The sequence below is a fragment of the Rhinatrema bivittatum genome, chromosome 2 (assembly GCF_901001135.1).
Source record: "Rhinatrema bivittatum chromosome 2, aRhiBiv1.1, whole genome shotgun sequence".
NCBI lineage: Eukaryota > Metazoa > Chordata > Amphibia > Gymnophiona > Rhinatrematidae > Rhinatrema > Rhinatrema bivittatum.
The window spans coordinates 12,816,953-12,824,024 of record NC_042616.1 but is presented as its reverse complement, the minus strand read 5'-3'; the positions used below and the strand labels follow the sequence as shown (position 1 = coordinate 12,824,024).

Genomic DNA, 7,072 nt, shown 5'->3' with positions numbered 1-7,072 from the left:
CGGAGAAAGGCAACGTCGGAGGAACCGCAGGGTAAGGTTCAGACCTTGGTTTGCGTTTTCTCCCCATCGCAGGTAAAATGCAGCAAGAAAAGAGACTCAAAGTAAACACGCCCGAGGGATCCAATGCCGAGCGAGTCTATCTTTGCAGCCATCTTGGATCCAACCCCAAGAAGGCGAGTTTTTAAACTGGATTTGAATATGGCCAGAGAGGGAGCAGTACACATGGACTCAGGAAGTCTCTTCCAGGCACTCGGCAAAGCAGGGTGGAAAGCACAGAATTGAAAAGTGGTGGAGAAAGAGACAGATAAGGGCAACTTGCCTGATGAACGGTGATCACGAGGAAGGGAGAGAAAAGAAGGAAATGAGGAGCTGCAGAGTGAGGGGAGGGAGAGAAGCTTGAGCTGTAGGTGGAAGTGGACAGAGAGCCAATGTAGCGACCTGAGAAGATCACAGCGAGGTTAAAGGAAGAGAAGTCATGCAGCTGAATGTGGAAGAGATTGCAGGGGAGAAAAACGATTCAGCAAAGAGCGAGTTACAGAAGTCTAAGCAGGAGGAGATAAGACAGGGGAGGAGGGTTTTGGTGCAGGCTCGAGGAGGAAGGGAGAGATTTAAGCAGAGTTATAGAGGAGGAACGGACTCACTTTAGCAGGGTTTTGGATGTGCAGAAGGAGGGAACGGCATCAAAGATGCCCCAAGGTTAGGGGCTGAGCAGGCAGGAGGATGAGAGCACAGCGAGCCCTCCTGATGTGACAGAATCAGATGTTCCTGAGGTTCTGGGTAATGCTCTGTTAGATCCTGGGTTTTATTATTCACTGATTTATCCAGGCAGAGACGTTTGATATTCTCTGTCTCTGGGATTAGACTTTCAAACCCCGAGGTCCAGAAAGGAAACTGAGTCCAGGGGAACGAGTCTGGCAGTTCCTGGGGATGAGGGGTCCTGGTGTCCTCTCTTCCATGACAAAATGTTAAGAGGTTAAAGCCGCTGAGCCCCTCCTCGTGTCCCTGAGTGTTTCTGGTTTGTGTTTCAGGTGCCGGTGACGTTTGAGGACATCGCTGTCTCTTTCTCCCAGGAGGAGTGGGAGTATTTAGATGAAGGACAGAAGGAGCTTTACAGGGAGGTGATGAAGGAGAATTATGAGACCCTGAGCTCCCTGGGTCTAGGTAAGGATTGCATTATCTGCATTTCTAGTTTACACAGAGGATGTTTTACTAAACATCATTGGGTCAGCGCCTCACAGTAAATGTGCACACAGCCCTGGATTTCCCTCCTCTCTTGTGTAGGGAACAGGAAGGGCAGGATTGAGGCAGACAGAGCTGGGGTGAACCCCCTGATAAGGAATTGGCAGCTGATCACTGATGCTGTAAGAATGAAGCAGCCCGGTGTATCCCAGAGCCCTCCGTCTCCTGCGGCATGGAGTATCTCCTTCTCTTTTCTGGGCCACTCTCCCACTCCCCACTCCAGCAATAGCAATTTGGATCTCCCTCCCTGGATCTCAGATTCTGTCTGCAGGTAGTGGGACCTCCTCTTCTCTCCTTCCTACCTCTCCCCTGCTCCCTGCTCCCCGATCCTCGTCTCTGAAATCCCTCTTACTCCATCCTCCCCTCTTCTCCTTCCTCCTCTTCCCCCATCCTAGATTTCCAATCCTCCCCCTCTTTTTCAAACTTTCTAATCTCCTGTCCTTAATCCTCTCTCCTTATTCTCACCCCATCCCTGGCCTTCTCGTACTCTTTCCCTCTCCCTCCCATCGCTGTGATCTCCTCCCTGTGCTGATACCTGAGATCCCTTTTCCTCAACCAGTAAAAGTGAGAGAATTTCTACAGACACAAGTAAGATTGGGAAACCTGTTTTATTGTCTCAATATATTATAAGATTACTGGGGCTCCGGGATTCATTACGTCGCATCTGAACATCACCCAAAGCAGGAAGAGGGGCTACAGGCAGCAAAGGAGGAGCAAGGACACTCACAGCACGGGGGCAATCACTGCAGCCACGGCGCCATCAATGGGGCAGGTAGCAAGGGAGATAAACCTGAAGCACCAGGAGAAGAAAAGTGGTGGGGGGGATTTCCCAGATCCCCTCTGAATAAGAACATAGGACACTGCCATGCTGGGTCAGACCAAGGGTCCATCAAGCCCAGCATCCTGTTTCCAACAGAGGCCAAACCAGGCCACAAGAACCTGGCAAGAACCCAAACACTAAGAAGATCCCATGCTACTGCTGCAATTAATAGCAGTGGCTATTCCCTAAGTAAACTTGATTAATTGCCGTTAATGGACTTCTCCTCCAAGAACTTATCCAAACCTTTTTTGAGCCCATCTACACTAACTGCACTCACCACATCCTCTGGCAACAAATTCCAGAGCTTTATTGTGCGTTGAGTGAAAAAGAATAATCTATAATCACTGCTGAAGAGCCCTGCCTACCCGTGCACCCATTGCTCTTTCATTTTTCCCTAATAGTGAGGAATCCCTAATTCTGGAATTCCTCAAGAGGGAAATGTAGAGACAAGACCTGACCCTTGTAACAGTTTTGCAATGACCTATGACCTTTTGAGGCATAAGGGCTGCAAAACTGTGGAAACTTGTACTGTTCTTGTTCCTTTGTAGCAACTCAGGGAAACCTGGGATCTGGCAGAGGGCGGGTGCATGTGCCTGTGAATCACCGTGACCCCAAAGTTTTGTTTTATCTGTGGGAACCGTGCCTGAGAGCACTAAAGGGGAAACAGATGGGAGAAGTTAAGCTATTTGTAGAACGAAGGAAAATGTGTGTCCTGGGGGTCAGAAGGATGACTGCTGACTGCATGCAGAGGGCTTGAGGTCAGACAGAGAGAAAAACCTGTATATAAGGGGTGGTTGGAGCCCTGGACACTGGGAGAAGGCCTGCACTCTCTCAGCAGGTACATTGCGTTGGACCCTTCTCCCCAGGAAGACGACCATTCTTACAGTTATACTGGAATACTTATAACCTATTTACATAGAATGAAACTTATGCTTGCTGTTGTGATTCAATACTAATAAAAGATGAATTATCTGTAAAATTCTAAAAAGAAAACGTCTTCCTGTGAGATTCCTGAGACTTATATTACAGAAAGGGATCCAGGAGAGAAGCCTTCCCCGAAGCTTTAGCCACAGCAAGCAGTCTGATCTAAAAATAAAGATAATTAGGGAACTGAAACCCTTTGGAAGAAGGAACAGTAAGGCTGAGGCTAAACAATTGTACAGCTTAAAGGCAGCGGGTGCAGGAGGCCGAAAGCAGGTGGTGTCTGTACTCACCGGTAAGGGCTGAGCTCAGGTAAGTTTAAAAAAAATACAAATAATAAAAAATGTAGTGATGACAGAGGGCTCTGCAGGAGTTCCTCCGGTCTCCGTGCTTGGTGCGCCGTTCGGCGTTTGTTCCCGCTCCCGGTGGTGTTAGCAGAACTTGGCAGGTTGGGTGGCACCGGTGGGCTAGGCCCCACTGCAAGGCTTGTTTCTTGCATGCCGCATGGAAGGCCGCGGCTGCAGTTTTGCCCGCTTTTGTGCCTGCTTTACTGCCCTCTAGTGCAACGTTGGTGCTTCTAGTGCATCTGGCTCTGCACATGTGCTGTGCGCCCAGTTCTGGAAGCGACATTTGCACGCACAAGGTTTTCCGTTTGGTGGTACGCACAGTTTGTGTTTGTGGCTCGTACTATTGGAGTTTTTTTTCAGGGTTTGCAATCCTTTCTTCAGGCGCAGTCCTCAGCTTCACCCAATCCTGCCAGGTCGGACCCTCACCCTCCCTCTTCCAGTTCTATGTTTAAGTGCCGGAGCTCGCCTCAGTTTGCTGCGGGTGTTCCCGACAGGAACCTGGATGGCACTGATGATGAGGCAGACCCTGGAACCGTATTGAACAATGTTGCCTTTTTTACATAGAGATGAACTGCCGGCCCTGATTTCCCAGACATTAAAGATGCCGAGTGTTCTTGGTGCGGATTCCATGTCTGAACCGAAGAAGAATCCTATTTTGTCTTCCTTGCATAAAGCCTCTTGTTTTTTCCCTGTTATGGATGCCATTCAGGGGTAACTTGCTGGTGTGGTGGTTACTACCCTTAACCAACAAGCCTTCATACCGTTGATGCAACTCATTATTGCTCTCTGCTTTAACAGCAAGAGGAAAAGGGGACAGCAACCAACAAGCACACGACTGACTTTTACGGGCTGGGAAACCAAGCCTGGGGGTAACTTGCTGATGTGGCTGTTATAACCCTTAACCGATAAGCCTTATACTTGTGATGTAACTCCAACATTGCTCTCTGCTTCAACGCAAGGGATAACAAAGAATTGAACAACGAGGGCCCTGAGTTTAGCAGTTTGGGAAACTAAGTGTGGGGTAACTTGTATGCCACGGCAGTTGCCACCTCCTGATGATCCCTTTATGGGGAAACCTGTATGGGCGCGGCTGGTGCTACCATAAGCTTGATGGGCAGCCTGGATGGATCATTTGGTCCTTTTCTGCCGTCATTTCTATGTTTCTATGATTGATCTTGAATGGGGCGCCGCAGAGGCAAATTTTAAAGGGTGTCGTACATTGGAACGCCTGTATCTCCTGGATCCAGCGGCGAGAGAGCGTTTATTTTCCCAACATGGATGCGCTTGTCTGTGCCATCTCTAATCAGATGATTATCTCTGTGGCGGGAGGAGTGGCCTTGAAGGTTGAGCATGATAGGGGGATTGAGGCTATCCTTAAGCAGGCCTTTGAAGCAGGGGTGATAACTTTACAGATTGCTTCCTGTTGCGCCCTAGTGGCACGATCTTGTCTGCTCCTCTCTCAGGAAGTTGATGATTCTGGAGTGAATTCCAGAACGGTTATGGATCTCTCTGCCCTCTTTTTAGCAGATGCGGGCTGTGAATTGGTCCGTACCTCGGACAGAGGAGTAGGTTCGGTGTCCTTGGCGAATGTGCATCTCTGGAGGTTCTTTGGGAATGGTTCTCTGTTCCCACCACAGCGCTGATTTCTTTGATTTTGGTATTTCAGCAGGAAGGTTTGACTAACGGGCTGGTGCTAAGTACGCTGAAGTTAGAAGTTGCAGCTTTGGCTTGGTATAGGGGTCGAGTTCAAGGGAGACCTTTTTTCATCGCACCCAGAAGGGTCTAGATTTTTTAAGGGTGTTAAGCCTGTTTGACTGCCACTGTGGACATTTGTATGCTTTAGGACCTGACCTTGGTGTTGACCTTCTTGGCAGGCCCCACATTTCTTCCTCTTTGGTAGCTTCCCGCTTCTGGTGCTTACACTGGACAGAGTACAGGTTAGGACTGTACCTTCCTTCATGTCCAAGGGTGGTACCTGACTTTTTCTTTCAATCTGACCATATTGTTGCCCTCGGATGGAGCGGTGGATGTGGCATCCCTTGGATGTGCGGAGACATCTGTTGCATTAACTTAGGGTTACTGAGACCTTGCAGAGAACAGATCGTCTCTTCGTACTTCATGAGAAACAGCTTCTCGTACCACAGTGGCAGTTTGGATTAAAGATGTGATCACAGCGGCTTAGGTGGATGTGGATCTGCCATTACCCAGGCTAATTAGGGCTCGTTCGACGACAGTGCTAACGGTATTTATTTATTTAGATTTATATTCCACTTTTTGCACTTTTTTCAGCACTTCAAAGTGGATTACATGTAGGAACTGGTACCTTGGACAGAGTTATAGTTTCTTTCTTTGTTGGAGATTTGCCTAGCAGTGACGTTGCCTTGGTTACATCCCTTCTCCAAGCATTATTGTATGGTGGTGAGGGTTCGAGAAGTTGCATCTTTTGCCGGAGCGGTGTTGAGAACGTGAGCAGCCTCCTTCCTTACGAGGAAGTAGCTTTGGTACATTTCAGTTGTGTGGACTGGCCTGCCTGGATTCAGAGGAAGGTGAAATTACTACTTACCTGATAATTTCCTTTCCTCTCTGAGAGGCAGGCCAAGCCACAATCCTGCCCTGCGCTGCCTGTACAGAACTGTACTGATTTTTCTATTTGTCCTTTCTCAGGGACATTATTTGAGGTAGAATTCGTAGGCCTATGCAGATCTTCGGGTTGTCTAAGGGCCTTGTAAGTGTTTGCCTTCTTTGTCTGTTATGGCTTCTGCATTTCCTTCTCATCTGAGCCCAGTGCTTTGCTCGCTGGAAGAAAAAAAAGAAGTGAATGAGTGGGGGAGGAAGTGTTTTTAACTCCGGACTTACAGTTCTAGTGTTAATTAGTTGCCACAGTCGGCTTTTGCAGAATACTGGAACACTGACGTCAGTACAGGGCTATATGAGGGTGACATCAGCGAGTCAGTTGGTTTCTGTCTCCATCTGCTGGTAGGTGTGCATAACCCACTTATGTGGATAGGCTTGCTTGTCCTAGAGGAGAGAAAATTATCAGCTGAGTAGTAATTTCACCATCCTGGGTTTTTGAATTCTGGATGTCTGACTCCTGTGTGGGAGTAGTGGGGTGGATATACAGGATGCTGCAAAGTTGGGGGAAATTGGATGTCTGAGTTACAGATCTTGTTCTACCAGAGCCCACTGAAACCCATTTATTCCTCGGTTTCTGAATCCGCTGGGAGAGGCAATCTGGATGTACAATCTATTTTGCCCTCTACTGTTGATGATTGCATCAAGTTAGGGATTGGTCTGCCTCACTCTAGCCTGCGAGCCTTGCAGACGCTCCAAACGTCCACGGCCCGTTTAGTTACAAGAAGCTTTCCTTGGGATCATGCAACTCTACTGCTGTGTGAATTACTTCAGTTGCTGCTGTAGCAGTAGATTAAATTTAAAATTTTAACCCTTGTTTTTAGATCACTGAAGGTTAATGGTCCATGATTATTATTTTAACTTGTTATTATAATGTTTAGTTTGGCAGATCCACTATAAGCAGATTATAAATGTTATTAAATAAATAAAAAGATAAGCCCAGAGGAACCAGACCTAAAGGAGGGACCTGTGTGATCTCCAAAGTTCCTATATTGCATCAGCTTTCTTTCTGCATCCTATGCAGTAAGGTAGAGAGAACTCATTGATTTTCTTAACTTCTCTGAATATTTTATTTATTTATTTATTTAAAGGCATACCACTTCGGTTTACACAG

The 7,072-nt window shown here is 47.6% G+C and overlaps 1 pseudogene; it reads left to right on the top strand.

Annotated features, from left to right (window-relative positions):
* Nucleotides 1-1,105: 1,105 nt before the first annotated feature.
* LOC115083564 overlaps nucleotides 1,106-7,072 on the top strand; it is a 79,266-nt pseudogene continuing 73,299 nt past the window's right edge.